Genomic DNA, 15,870 nt, shown 5'->3' on the forward strand with positions numbered 1-15,870 from the left:
GTCCGCTGCCTGCTTAGATGTGTACTTCTATATTTGCATAACATAAAACAGCCGCCTACCTTGTGCACGGACAAAATATTTACATACTATCGTCACTGACTGTGTTCGATCGTTATCTATAGTGCAAGGGTCGGCCACCTACAGCCCAAGGGCCGCGCGCGGACCACGGGCAGTATTATGCCGCCCCCACCACGTCGTCAGTACCGTCATCCCTTCCCCTGTCAGTGACTATCTGAAGCCGGACGCGCCAGTTTTGACCTCAAATGGGGTCAGACGGGAGACAAGAACAGAGACTTGATCGCTTCCAGTTCCATTGTCCCCCATCTTCACATTTAGCCAGATTATTGTCAATTAGTGTCAAATATTATCGGGGATTCACTGATTTGTTTTATCTTTGCCTTCAAAGCCCCCCTCCCACCCGATTTGCTGTCCAGCCCTACGCTGTGTCGGCGTCATGCAACTCGGCCTTCCCGCAAAATAGGTTGCTAACACCTGTTCTAGACTACTAAGTGCGGACTGGGAATAGATGGGGAAAGATTGTAATTAAATAAAGTGATACCGCACAAGGAAACAGAACGGCCGCTCAGTTCCCCCGACTGCTTTGTTTTACGGCCACTACTTTCGGAATCACAAAACTGGTTTCACGCTTCTGACGCTTGCTGCATTTTGTCACTAAACCACGATACAATAAAAAGTCAGGCTAGCGCTGCACCTCATATTCGTAACGTCGACGCGAACCAGCATGGTTTTATGAAAGCGCCCGCCAAAGTGCACAGGTGCGCGAAAGCGTGGCGCACTGCCGCAGACGAGCCTGTGGCCCGCCGGACTCGCTGACATTTACGCTAGATACATATCCGATTGAGTTACGTTTTTCTAATCGGCTTTTGTTGAAAAGTCCTTGTCACCAAGTGTATTAGTTTAAACAAAAAGCTGTCACTTTAAATTCCCCTTCATAAGACCATCGACAGGTGAACCTGTGAGTGGCAGAGCGCCGTCATCTCCGCCCAACAGTTTCCTCGACGCTCTAAACGTGTTTTGCACTGCAAAGCTTTTTTTGCTTATGCCAAGTTCATTGCCGGAAGAGATCGGACGCGCCGGAGATGGGATGGAGGCTATGTCGCAAAACAATCGGGAGTATCGAGCTCATTTTGCTTCTCTGAACAAGGGATCCAATGAAACCCCGCAGCTTGGTACTACCCGGAAGTCAGTTTGGCCTCCTGCCGTGCATTGCCGCCTGGGCAGTGCAGGAGCCCTATTACACAAACTTTAGTTAATCATGGAGGAAATGAAGGCTATCGCAGCTTGACACGTAAGTATTGGAAACGCCCCTCGCGAGTAGGAATGGCAGCAGCGCGCCTTTTCTTGGGCCGGCAATAAGGCGCACGTCAGAACGTCAAGGTGGCCAATCGGGTGTGCCCACGCACGTACATCTGCGGCCCATCTATTCATATATCGCCCTGGCATGCAGTTTTTCCCGCTCCAGCTACGGCGCTCTCGTACTCCGTATAACTTATGAGCACCTGTACATCCAGGCACCTCAATTCGCTCTTCTTTCCGGCGATTTCCCGTGGAGTGCCCCTAAGACGATTTATTGGCAAACAACTTGAGGAAGAACTTCAGAAAAAAATAATGCGAACAAACGTGCTCCCCCAAACATTGAATCTAAAGATAGGTAGAGCGCCACACTTTTAGTGTAATCGAACTCATGCTATTTTAGCTGAAGCATTACCCCTCCGAGGACGGTTCTGTAGAGCTAGAACAGAGGGGAGACTGCGTCTGTTGTATTCGCCCTTTTTCGGCGCTACGCGTTTTTGCACCCGGCGTCACCGAGCCATGCCTTAGCTGTTGCCTGGTACCTCTACCACGCAACAGCTAAGGCATGGCTGTACCTCCTGTCCGACCAAAAACAGCGTGCCTTTCATCTGCAGTTTCATTTCTTTCTGTGGAAACGTTTGTTTCCGCATGTTCGTTGCTTGTTTCGTCGTTGTTAAGAAAAGATGATGCTTATGCCGACAAACATACGTACGCCGTAGATGGAAATCCATGAGCGCTTGTGAGTGTGAGCCTCGCGGCGACCGCCTGGCATCCCGGGCGCCAGGCGTGGGCACGACCTTTGCGCAGCCGCTTTAGCAAAAACTAAGAAAGATGCCGAGCGCACGTGAGCGCGGTACTCGCGGCGACCGCTTCGCGTCGTCCAGGTTTGCGCTTTAGCTTACGCCAAATGAGGAGCTCCCGCCTTCGTAGTCATCTTCGTGTAGAGACCGGCGCGCCATGGGTCCGATACGCCAAGACAATAACGACGAATCTCGCAAGCCATCCCTTTACAATCCACACGTGAAGAGGGTCCCCGCACCAGCTGAAGAAGAACTAGAAGTCTTTGGCGGCTAGGACGCGCTACAAGAGGATTTTCCCAACGCGGCTGTGCCGTCGAAAGAAGACGACGAAAGTGAATGACGACGACTGCGGCTGAATAAAACACTGCACGTATCTTAATGGTGTTTGCTTTACAGTTCCGTTCAAAACGAATTTGCACTGTTGGTGTCCGGCTGCTCCTTTTCTCCGGGAATCTGCTGCCAGTGTCGGGAGCAGTTACGTTGACCTCCAGCTCTGCTGTTTTTCCAACCTTGCGCCATTAGGGCAATCTGCGCCGTTTTTTTTTTTCAGAACACTATGCTTTTTAGTTTAGAGAAATATTTCGGCAATCCTTAATGTAATGTTTTCTAAAATGTTACCGAAATGAAATCATATCACGTTTGCCTTCCAATTGCAGGTGCGAAAAAAATCAGTAGTGCTGTAGCTTGCTTTGGTTCTACTTTTTAAAATGTAAAAAAAAAACAACTCGGAGTGGTTTGATATCTGCCCCATTGTTTTTCACAGGGAGTTGGGTTCCTCGTCAAGCGGCCTGCGACGTACTTTTGGCCCTCTTTTCTGCGCTCTATTTTTATTGCGAAGGTGCGGAAACATCAACAGGAATGCCAACTGAAAGTTAATAAACACTTACAGTGACACGGCCAATCCCCCTCCGCGATTGTCCACCTCACCTATAGCCACGGAAGAAGAGGAAGACGCTGGGTTTTGGCAGCTTGAAATTCCGCCAGGCTTAAGCGGCGGCGGTGTCGGGCACGCAAGATGGCGGGAAAGAAAAGGCTGCTGACTCCGCAACCGGAAGACAACGCCAAAAAAGGTCCCGGAGCTAAACATGGCAATGCGAATGATGGAAAATTGGAGGCGTCTTGCAGTGCTGACAACGGGGCAGCGGGGCCACCTTCAGGTGAGTGTAGAAGAATATGTCGCTGAGGAAGCTGGCACTCAGCCATTTAACCCATTAGAGCGTGAAGGTTGACGCAGATATAGAAAGCAGCGTTTCATGAGCTTTCGCGCTGTAATGTGCTCTATAATGCGTTCAGGTGGGTTACCCCCTTGTGCGCAGTGTACATGCTCTCTTGTAGCCGCAGCAAGTCAGCGAGCAGGAAAACATGTAAGCCGTTTGTCAAATCACTTACAGGTAATCATCACAACTACAAAAGTGAGACCATTATATATTTCGAGCCCTGTTATCTACTCATCAGGTTTTTTTAAATTCAAATTTGGCGCATACAAGTTTGCTTCACTGAAAAGTCTGCGAACTACCGTAGAGCTCTGCAACCATTGCCACGCAACACCCTGTTTACTCGTCTCTTCCAAGTGCTAACACTGTTCACTTACCCATTTCGCTGCTCTGTTAATGAATGCCTGAATGTTTGCTCAACCCAATTCATTTCAACGACTGCTTGCGGGACATCTGCAATACCCTTTGTTCCTGTTGTGCTTGAAGAGCTCGAACAGCCATGTTATGTTTTATTGTTGGATTTCATCTCGCGTCTTTCCGGCAGCGTCTATAACGCGTTGTTTGTATGTGGTTTTGTACAAAACAATCGAAAGTGTATTTTTATTTCAAGCAAAACAACGCCAAACATGAAACAAAGTGGAGAGAAGGCATACACCAGTGCTGATAACCACTGTTTGATTACAAATAACTCAATATAGAGGCAAAATGTTTTCGAAGAGCAGGTATTTGTAAATAGAGATAATGCTAAAATCAACGGAATAAGGTTAGCAAATAACATTCAATCTCGTTACAAATAACTTAGTTTGTTCACTGCTTATGCGTACGGTTGCTCTTCAATGATATTTTGCCTACATATATTCCGGTCTTTGTAATCAAAGAAACTGTTGCTTCTGAGCGCTTCCGTACGTATTTTCTTCCCTTTGTGCGGTGCTTCCCGCTTTTTCGTTCGAAGATGTACCAACTTGCCCTACTACAAGGCGGTGTACTGTTTGCTAATAGGATGCTGTTACCTTCGGTTCATCATCATCGTCATCATCATCATCAGCCTATCTACGCCCACTGCAGGGAAAAGGCCTCTCCCATTATTCTCCAATTACCTCGGTCCTCTGCCAACTGTGACCAATTTATCCCCGCAAACTTCTTGATCTCATCTGCCCATCTAACTTTCTGCCGCCCCCTGCAACGCTTGCATTCTCTAGGGATCCACTCTGTTGCCCTTAATGACCAGCGGTTGTCTTGCCTTCGCATTACATGCCCTGCCCACGTCCATTTCTTCTTCTTAATTTCTACTAATATGTCTTTAACACCAGTTTGCTCCCTGACCCACTCCACTCTCTTCTTGTCCCTTAATGTTACACCTATAATGTTACACCTTAGTGAGCCTCCAAGTTTCTGCCGCGTAGGTGAGTACCGGTAAGATGCAGCTGTCATACACTTTCTTCTTAAGCGGCAATGGTAGGCTGCTATTCATTATCTGAGATAGTCTGCCATATGCACCCCACCCCATTCTAATCCTTCTAATTATCTCTGCCTCATGGTTGGGATCTGGGGTCACAACTTGGCCTAAGTAGATATATTCGCTTACCACTTCCACTGCCTCGCCACCTATCTCAAACCGCTGTGCTGTCCCAAGGTTATTGATCATTAGTTTAGTTTTCTGCATATTAATTTTCAGGCCACGGTTCTACCTTCAGTTACGTACTGGTATTTTACTTCAAATGAACCAGCTCTTTTTTTTTTTCGCTGAACGATGAGGACAGGTACGAGACGTGCCAACGGTTGGATGTTTGTTGCTAAATATGCTTTTAGTTCAAGCATTCTTTAGCCTATTTTTTGTCACGTGCGGGAGTCCAGTGTAAAAAAGGGCAAATAGACGAGTTACAAATTTCTGCTTGGGTCGCCTAAGAAGGACTACCGTCTTAAAAAGCGCACTTCACAAGCGCTAGCAACAAACCAATTTCAGCGCTAGCGGATCCACGACATCCTCGCAATCCGCCTGAGATAATTTAGAATTTTGTAGCGCACAACGACTCTCATTCGCACTACGCCACACCGCCACCGGTTTTGCTCTGTTCGCTCAACCGTGCCTGTTTCTTTATTCCTACTTTATCCCTTCATCTATTGAATTGCCTCGCTGGTGGGGCGAATGCAGCACGGACGCACTAACGGGCAGTACCCGCAGTAACAGCTTTCTCGACGCAATTTTTGCTACGACAGCATCTCAAACCTTCGCGCGGATAACACCGTTGCAGAACATCATTCCAGGTGCCTGTCGTTCCTAGTATTAAAGCAGAAGTCTTTAGTGTCTTACCGCTCAGTCGACCTTCAACATACTTGACGTCCAGTTCTACACTCAAAGGCGTCCCGTGCTGCAAGCGCGCCTTCACCGCAGTACTCCGGAATGAGCATTCTAAGTGGCCTAGTGTTGAAATTTTGCGAAACCCCTGGCCGAGAATTCATTTGAGTGAAAAAGGGAATCTGCACCGAGGCATTACCTACTGCACAACGCCTTGACGCTTTGCGCGTTGTCCCGGCGAACAGGCATTTTTTGTTCAAATTATATGTTGGACTTCGTCATTCGCCGAATTTGCACACCTGGCCACTTCTATTATCCTTCTGAAGCATTGTGGTGGGACAGAGAGAAAGAGAGAGAGAGAAGTATAAAACGCTGCGGTGAAGACACCTTACGGAGACTTCTTAGAGTGCATCGTAGAGTAAGCAAAAGCGCGTGCTATGAAATGTCTCATGCTTCAAAGACACGTGACGCGTCTGGACGCCTGCTGCGAGTGCGACAAATAGGGCGATATCTTAGCTAATCAGTGCAAACAATTATGATGAACAATTACATTGTAATTAGATAGGGAAATATACTGAATATTGAAGTCAACACATGCCTTAAAAATGAAAGGTATGTGGACGTCAATGTTCGGGTTGTTAGAATAGCAACGCCGAAAAAAGACGAACATGTTGATAATGGATGTAAAAATGGCACTGATAGACGAAGTAAACTTAATTAAATGGGCCTAGGTGTTCCAAGAACGTGTGAAACGGGCGCGCGACTAGTCCGGAGTCATCGCATGCAGAGCGCGAAAAGGAATCTAAAACGAAGTAAACAGTACGTCCCTAATTATTGCATTGTCACTAAGGCTTTGGTGTTGTAGTCGTGTTTGGAATAACCTGAAGAACGCTGTGAATTTTTCATGTCCTATTCCAGCCTGCCAAAGAAAGCAAAAACTGCCCTTTTAAACGAACGGGACACAACTAGAGTGCGAAACCCGTATTCGAAGTTATAACTGATTCCGAACCGATTCACGCATACAAGTCGTTATATTGTACTGAACAGCTCCCGGAGTCACAATTTCGGCATTTTCGCGTCGCGCCTTGTTGGCGAAACGTTGCGTGCATGAACCTTGATTTTGCCTTAAAATCTAGCTAATGAGGGTCCTTGACGCAAGTCCCGCCCGATCACTGGAAATGACTGTAGCATTTTTCTAGCGAAGCGTGCCAATCATAGTAATGCCGCAATGTGTCGAATTTCTCACCAAATATACGCTTTTAGAAAATCGGAACGACCTTTTTACCATTGGCCGATTTTCATGACGTAATATATTCGCTACTTATGCACTTGTATCTGAGAGCGAGTGCTGAACGCCATGCGTGAAGTCACGTTCAACTTCACACGGGCGCATGCGCACTTATATATATCTCATTTTTGGCTTCGAACCCCAGGATAAAAATTTGGAACCTTTTTCATGATTATTTTAGATCAGCGAAAGTCACTCAGCGCTAACTTTTCAGCCCACGACTTAAATTCTCACATTTCTGCCGGTGGCCTTTCCACAAACATTATATGGGGGAACTTTGTAAGCAAGAACAATTAGTTTCCATACACAAACTTTTACCGCAGTTCCTCGAGACTAATTAAAAGAATATTTCTCTTTCCGGAACTTCAAAAAAAAGTTACCCTGCTTCTATTTTTAAATTGCTAAAGTTCTGCTTCCTTCCTTATCACATCCTTCCTTACCACCGGCAAGGTCACCAATTCTTGCCTCTTTTGCAAATTATTTTTTGGGTTATTTGTCGGAGCGAATCCTTACACTGCTTCTTCTCTGCGCTGATTGTGCTGTGCCGAAACATCGGCATCAGCTGCAGAACTCGCTTCCTCACTGTCCATGGAGGTCGAGCTGGACGGTTGTGAAGGTACGGAATGTTTCGTTAACATTGAGATTAGCTGCTGTAGCAAATACATTGAAAAAACACATCAGCTCGTAAAACCAATAACATTTATTAACGTTGTTGTTTTTATATACCATGTGATTTTTTTTAAAACCAACGTGGATCTCTTTACTTTCATGCCAAATCCCGCAAAACCGAGAAATTTTAAAGACACTGTTTTATATCGCTAAGCTAGACCATTTTTCACGTGGTTAGAAAGAAAAAAAATACGCTGAACCTACAATATCATTTTGCACTGGCAAATTGTGTTTAAGGCTGCCGTCTAATGAAGGCAGTGTTGGCGTTGGCGGTGGAATATTCCCGCAACATTCTTGAGGGTGTGTCGGGGCCTCTCACAAAAAATTCTAATCACGTAAACTGAGTATACACACTCGGCAACCGAGAGAGAGAGAATTGGAACTGGTGAAGTCAGCACTTCTAGCGGCAGGGCTTCGTACACCAGATGAGGATGACTACAGGGACGTGGTATACATCTAGCAAAGCCACAACTCAACTTTCTGAGCAGTAGTGTTCCCGTGAAATAATTTGAGGTTCTGAAGCGACAGACGAAAAAATCGCTGCATTTTAGTGCAGCTATTCTTTCTTTATTTTAACGGTACGTCAAGCACAAATTTCTAAAATTTAGGGTGAAGGTGATTCTATTTGCTCATATTCTATTTTAACCTGACCCCAAGCTCAAATGATCATCTCCCAACCTACTCGTGCCATTCCGCGGGCCTACCATCCATAATTGTCTTAGAGGCCAAGCTCGCAAACTGAAGACCTTGCATGGCAGTTTTTCTAGCCTTTTCCTTTCTAAAATACCAAACATGGGCTATTTAGTAGCAGCGCTATCTTAGATAGTACGAAGTGTCCATTTGGATTAAAATAATTTTATTGCGAAACACCATTTTTGCTGTTGCGGAAGAAGGTGTGTTCTCAGCGCAATTGAGACCGTCCCTCTACAGGAGTGCTTTTAGTTTACTGTAATCGGTCATCATTGTTTGGCTATATATTGTTCATCCTGTTAGAAACAACCCTGCTCGAATCTTATCTTTTTGCTAAAAATCAATTGCAGAAGTTTTACAATACTTTTTTGAAAGCTTTGTTGCCATTGTTTAAAGAACTCCGATTTTATTCTCACAAATTTAGAAAGAAATGCGCGTTATTTTCTTCAGTGGCTGTTTTATTGTCTTGTGTTATGCCTTGATTAGGCACTTCTACTTCAGTTTTAATTATGACGTTCTCACCCAGATATGTCATCATCCTCTGACACAGAGCTTCTCGGGCCCCATCCTGACAATGAATCAGAAAGCCAGCAAGGTATTCCTTTTGTCACTCTCTTACATTAGGCGAATCTTTGAAGGTATTTTAACCATTGCAGCTGAACTTCGCCTGGGAAAGTAAACGAGGGCCAAACATGAAAAATGAGTCAAGCAAAATAGTCTGTGTACAGCTTCAGTTTACTTGCGGCCCATTGTACACATGAACACATTACATGTAACATGTAGACGTCCAGGAAGAGTTGCTTTTTCTTGACAGTAGATGAACCTCCATGTCTGCGTAATGGAACCCTGCAACATTTTTTCGGGTTTTTCTTATATTCTAAATACTTTCAGAAAGTGGTCAACGAGCACACTCAGTACTTAGAATAAGGGGTCACGAAGTACCTCAACCAGAAACTACTGGTTCATTCCCTTCAGAAACTTGAACAACAAATTTTTTTCTCTTTCCAGGTTTTGCCTTTCTTCGAGTGCTAGAACTACATGATTGCAGCGGTTTAGGGTCAATGTTTAGGGCTTTCTTTCAGTCGCAGCAATAAACGCATTCGATTGGCAGTTTCAAAAACCCAACAAAAGCAAAGCAGAAGGCGCATCTGCTACGACGTGGAAATCACGCAGTGCTGCTCTGGGCTGCCGATAACTCTAGCTTCCCCATCGCTTGCAGATGCAAAGGAAAGAATGAATGCATTTGTAGGCAGTGTTGCAGAATTTCCTTGCACGGGCGATTTCTTATTACATAATGGGCTATTAACAGCGCTGGTGTAATGCACTTTCTTTCTGGATTGCAAATGACCGTCCAGATCTAAGTTGCAATTGCCTCTTTTGTTAGTAGTCCTGCCATATTATATAAGGAGCTAATTCTACATACCATGATGGTTTAATGCTTCTTCCTCTTGAACTCTATTCATGCTCGGAAAGCTTTTGCACACAACGCCACAGGTTAACTTGATAGCACAAGTGTTTTCTCCGCATCCCATTTTACCTTAATGACAGATCGAGTGAAATAGGTCACTAACGGGAAGGATTTCCGGCCACGTTGGTAGCACACTGCTTTGCTTCAGTGTCTATTGTAACGGCTGTCGATAAGCGACAACATTCACGGTAAAATAGTGGGCTGTTTCGTAAATACGGTGACTTTTCAATAGCTTTCCTACCTACACCACTACATCATTGCGAAATAAGTACTGTGACAGTTACGCGGTACGCATGTTAAGCGTACGCACGTTACGAGTACGTAAATTACGCTATTCACCGAGACAGTGGGATTTAAAATCGCGTGCTACCACTACACGTATGCTACATGGTTAATTTTTCACGTTCACGTTATGAAACATGGCATGTTTGGAACGCTCAGACGCTGAACATAGAACCTGAAAAGGGAATATTTTTGAAGCGGTACAAAAATATCGGTTGGTGTTTTGTTCGTCTTCTAGATTGTTATTTACCCGGAATACACACAGGCTCTCGGAGTCGTTAAACTTGTTTATAAATATTCAACATAATTTCTCTTTTTTTTTTCAAGGTGAAAATTTGATTGCCCAATTATTGTACGCGTGTGTAGACTGATATTTTGAAGAATGATCTGTGAAAGTAGACGTAAAGCAGTTAGGCAATGCGTCACAGCAGGTATTCACCTTTATCCCAAGCGTTCTCTTCATGACGTGCGCACTGCTTGAGAAGCAGTTTCATATTGAACCCCGATATTGAAACCAATAGTACCAGAACATCATCAACTTGTTTCTTCCTGAGTATGGCGTCAGTTCTGTTATTTTTTTTCGAAAACCTGGTGCAACTCTAGTGGACAACGTCTTCGCAGCAGCGCCAAAAATTCCGCTGAATCTGATGCTGAAAAATAACATTAAAATTTAAATAAAGAAAATAAATAACTGAATAGGAATAAAAAAGTACTGATAATAATGCTGCTAATTACAACAGCGTCGCAACTTTTTTTTCAGGCACAAGAATCGCAAAATACCCGATGAAATATTTCCACTTGTAAAAAAAGTAGTCATCATTACACTCTTCAGTAAAACGGAGGGCCTCCTTCGCCTCTGCTAACATCAGTCACCAATTTCTGCACCTAGACCAGCCAAATCAACCCATATCAAGTATAAAAACTACTTGGTCTCTAAAAACAATCGGCGCTGTCCCATCTCTCATCCCACCCACATTCCGTAATGGGACGCCGTGGATCCCAGTCTTCCATTTAGACCTGACGCTCAACTCAGAATTTTTATTACCTTCCTTGTATAATTTCTGCTAGGAGAAGTCGGTAGCGCATTCAAACTATTTGAGCTCCCTAGTGTGTACGGGTCGTATGGTCGAATAATTTATGCACCCCAACTGCTCTGCTTTTCACGTTCCTTAGGGGGCACTCCAACTCTGAAGCTTCAGAGTTCAGATGGGATGGTCTTTGAAGTAGACGTCACCGCCGTGAAAGTGTCGCAAACCATGAAGGATATGCTGGACAAACTTGGCGTGGGCAAGTATGAAGTTATGCCGCTACCCAACCTAGAGTCGGACGTCCTAGAGAAGGTCATCGCGTGGGCTGAACACCGCAAGGATGACCCTTCACTTTCCGAGGACAACAGTAAAGAGATAAAAAAGTACGGTCGCTACACCACTCCGTGGGAGGAAGAATTCCTCGAGGTCAGCCCCCAAATGCTGTTCAAGCTCATCGAGGCATCTATCTACCTCGACATCAGGGGTCTACAGGGTGCCGCCTGCGAAGTGGTTGCGAAAAAGATCAGCGGCAAGACACCGGAAGAAATCCGTTTTATGTTCGATATCAAGAACGATTTCACTCTGGAACAGCAAGCGGTGAATCGCGAAGAGAATGCATGGGTCGATATGTGAACAGCATGCTGTTCTGCGAAATTTGGCTTCTCAGGTGTTCAGAAATACCGGATACCACCGCTAATCATTTATTCCGCAGGCTGCCTAAAATTGACGCCAAGTCCTAATCCGGCCGCTTTTGTTTTTAAGCGGAATAACACAATAAAACGCTGGTAACAAATCCCAACGATGACCGTAATGGGACCGAACCTACCACGACTGGTGTCGGTTGAGGTGTATGCAGTTATAGCGATGCTTAAGAATGTTATCACGTGCCGTTGGTATTATTCGGCTAAAATTAAATCTGTGCTCTGTTCCCAGTGCGTAGTTTTCTAAGTGACTCAGAGATATTAGACATACGTGAGACGTATTATCCTTGCCATATATGGTTAAACCCCTAGCGAATGAGGGCCGTGTGTGTGATTACACGGCTGTAGAGCCGCGCGATAGCGCCTGTGATCTGTAAGCGGTGGTGATACGGCTAAGACTATTGAATTTTACATAAATACAACTGTGTGTCCAATAAAGATCTCCCTATTTCTCAAATATTATTTTCACTACTTGGACAAATAAGGCAATGCTGCTGAATGATGGTGTTGATATCGTGTAGATCGTAACAGTTAAGGTAGTTTCTGGTAGTTTAAACGAAGAATCCCTGGTAATACCTGCATCGACGAACATGGCTAGTACAATATCGATGATTGTTTTCCAAAGTTGTTTACTCAGATAACTCTCTTAATAATTTTCGGCTTCGTTCTGCCAGCTGTCCTGCAACTTGGCCATGATCACCTCGTCGGCCGAAACAATAGCCAAAATTTTCAATCGTTAAATTTATTTTTTCCCCATTGTGTTACGTCACGTCCTTTCAAGAATGCCTAACGCTTTCGAGCGATGCGAAAGGGATTTTAATTACCGCGTGAAAACTTGCTGGACGTACAGGTTCAGCTAAACCTAAAGCAAGTTGTCAGTCTGCGGCGCGGACACGCATTCTGGTTGAACCTCATCCGCCAACAAGTTTATTTTCCCTCCTCTTCATCCAATTCCCCCGCACGACGCGTTCGACCTCTCCCTTCTGAATAAATCCATTCACTCATTGCCCATTCCCGCCGCCAATTCCTTGCTTCGGCGAACGCTATGGTATTATTTAAATCAGATATACTATGTGAACGGTCCGCACACAAATCCCCCAAAATTTGGTACAATTACGGTTCGCAGCTCCAGCGGTAAAAATTACAATTAAAAACAGCAACCAACTTCCTCTGGGTTATCGGGGAAATATCTGCCCGAGAGTGCACCGTTTTTGTTGCATCTCATCAAAGACAAGCTTACATTTTTAAGCTGCCCCCTTTTATACAGGCGATTTCCCTTCAAGCCCAGCCAACGTACAACTTGCGTCCACAGGGTCAAACTTGTTATTGAAGGGCTTAAAAATTACAGCTCTATCCCTCTATCTGCCTACTATTTTTTAACGAGTTATTAGAAAAGCGTCACTCGAACCTAACGCGGCATCCCAGAAGTGCAGGAGCGAAGTGGACATTCCAGGTAATGTATATAAACTCATGTCCACATTAACACTGGCAAAGAGACGAAGGAAGAATTTGTTGAAGCCCTGTATATATGGCGTTCATAGAAATTAAAAATCGTTTCACTTCGAGCTAACGCTTCAGTGATTGAAGCGTTAGGTGATTATTGTATGAACGGACCTCACATGGGTACGCTAGAACTGCCCCTTCCGAGGAAGAATAAGGACTTCTCTATCGGAAAAACTGTCAAACATCAAGACACAGCGTCACCAAAAATTATTACAGCCTGTCTAGAAGAGGTTTCAGGAAGGTAGAATGGGGAAAATCAGGGTACAAATAAACATGAAATACTCGAGTCGCCTGAGATCTGCCGATGGCATCTCAATTGGTATTTTATACTGGTGAGAAAGGGAATAACATGCTCCCACAGTTGTTTTCGAAAAGCTCAGTTGAGGTATTAAAACTAAACACAAAAAATGGTCATTATTATGCACACGTTTTAGGGAAGGGAGTGATACACTTGAAAAAGTAAGAACATGAATCTGCCTTCACAAGTTTTTAGTTATTAGGTTTTGGCAAAGTACGTTTTTGTGATGATGGAAAAAAGGGGGACCACCTGTTCAGTGGAAAGGATACCAAGGGAAGGTGATAAAAATAGTGAAATATTGTTACCTCGATGGCGGAAGAACTTAAAAACAAATTACACCCATCTCCCCAAAGGGAACCATAAGTAGCATGCGGAGCGTCATGGGGGTTCCGTTTGCGTTTCCGTTATGTTTGTTAGCCAAATTTGGTGGAAATGTAGTTATCCCAGAATTGCTCATATATCCTACTCGTGGTTCCCTTCGGGGAGATGGGTGTAATCTTCCTTATTGTATGCGTATATACGCGAGTGAGACGTGACTGAAGTGGTATCTAAAGGTCTTTATTTAGGTTTGCACGTCTTCTTACTTTGAGTATGACGGCCTTATGGTCGCTGAAGTGCATAGTCAGTGGATCTCGTAGCAGCGGTTGTATGCAGTCGTCGCCGTTGCAGTTGGTAAAGACGAGATCGATACACGTTCCGTGGATTGTAGTTGGGTGTTTTGCTGTTAGTGTTTGCGCTGAAGCTCTCACTTAATTGTGTCAGCACACTCACTGACGGGGCTGTCACTTCCATCCTACTTCATCTGAAGAATCACAGAGTCAAGCGCAAGCACAACCGGAGTTGTTGTTGTTGTTGTTGTTGTTGCTGTTGTTGTTGTTGTTGTTGTTCCTCTTCTATGGCCCGTACCAACGTGGGGGATTGGCCAAGAAACGGTGGTGTGCGGACGCCGGACCACCGCCGACGCCGCAGGACATACCCCCGAGCATAAGACGCTCCGCATCTAATATTCTGGGAAGTAATGAACTCGGAGTTGCTGGAAGTCTTTAGGAGATGCCTTTATGCTTCAGTGGCCACAAACAAGCTGCTTATGCTGCTGCTGCTGATGATTATGATGATGATGGTCACGATGGTCATCATAATGGAAGCATATTATTTTTAAATAAAAAAAAAATTCGATACCAAACGACTTTTAATCTGTAAAAGCGCTCCAACAACTGCTAAAGATTTATGGGCTTAGCTACTTTTTCACATATTAGGATGCATAATAAAATGACATTACGTGCTTTAGATTCGCTTTCCTGAGGTGGAAAATTTTCGCACGTTCTCTTGCAAATGAGTAGGTAGCCAGGCTCGTTAAACCACCAAAAAGCGGGACAGCTTCTCACTAGTGGCGCGAAGACCGGGCAAACAGCGAAGCTGGCGGCCCAACCTAGGGGACTCTTGGTTCGTCTGTTTATGCGTAGATATTCTTAAAAATTGGGCTCCTGAGACCAAGTACGTAGGTTTGATACCGGCCGTGGAGGCAGCTTACCTGATGGAGGCGAAAATCAAAAAATTTCCCCGCATTTCCCCGAGGGGAAGAATGTGAAAGTGCGAATGCAGGAGTTGAATTTGCGCGGTTCGGTAATGTTCGCGAAAGAGAGATCACACACACACACACAACTACAAAGAAAGAAAGATGCATTTATTCACAGACACCTATTTGTGTTGTCGTTGTACTTGATTGCTAGAGCGGATCTCAGCTTTGAAATTTCGTGTCAGTACTCCTTTAAGCGGGTGCATTAGCCCTTCTCACGCCCGATTCCTGGCCGATCCCCCACGTGGGTATGTGCCATGCACAGACACCTATTTGTGTTGTCGTTGTACTTGATTGCTAGAGCGGATCTCAGCTTTGAAATTTCGTGTCAGTACTCCTTTAAGCGGGTGCATTAGCCCTTCTCACGCCCGATTCCTGGCCAATCCTCCACGTGGGTATGTGCCATGTCAGCGGCCAGGCAGCGCGCGCCCATCTCCCCCCGTTGCCAAGGAAGACGAGGAGATTCCTGGCCAATCCCCCACGTGGGTATGTGCCATCTCCCCCCGTTGCCAAGGAAGACGAGGAGCGCGCGCACCCGCAGCTGTTGCTATGTGGACGGACGGCGGTCAAAGGAATTCAGGGTCACTTATAAAGTGCATTCGCACTTAATACACAGGGCCTCTTTTTGCGCTCCCGGCCGCCCGTCGGCTGAGCCCCGCTATCTCCCTTCTTGCTCCAGTCTACCTTCTGCGCTCCCCGAGTAGAGTTCAGTCCGGCTGCAAGGCTAGCTTTCTACGCTGCTG

At 45.2% G+C, this 15,870-nt stretch overlaps 1 pseudogene; it reads left to right on the plus strand.

Moving 5' to 3' along the window:
- Positions 1–3,129: 3,129 nt before the first annotated feature.
- Positions 3,130–11,682, plus strand: LOC144175389 (S-phase kinase-associated protein 1 pseudogene; annotated as a pseudogene).
- Positions 11,683–15,870: the final 4,188 nt, after the last annotated feature.

Source organism: Haemaphysalis longicornis, unplaced genomic scaffold (genome assembly GCF_048455015.1).
Source record: "Haemaphysalis longicornis isolate Haplotype H1 unplaced genomic scaffold, Haemaphysalis longicornis Haplotype H1 scaffold_3, whole genome shotgun sequence".
NCBI lineage: Eukaryota > Metazoa > Arthropoda > Arachnida > Ixodida > Ixodidae > Haemaphysalis > Haemaphysalis longicornis.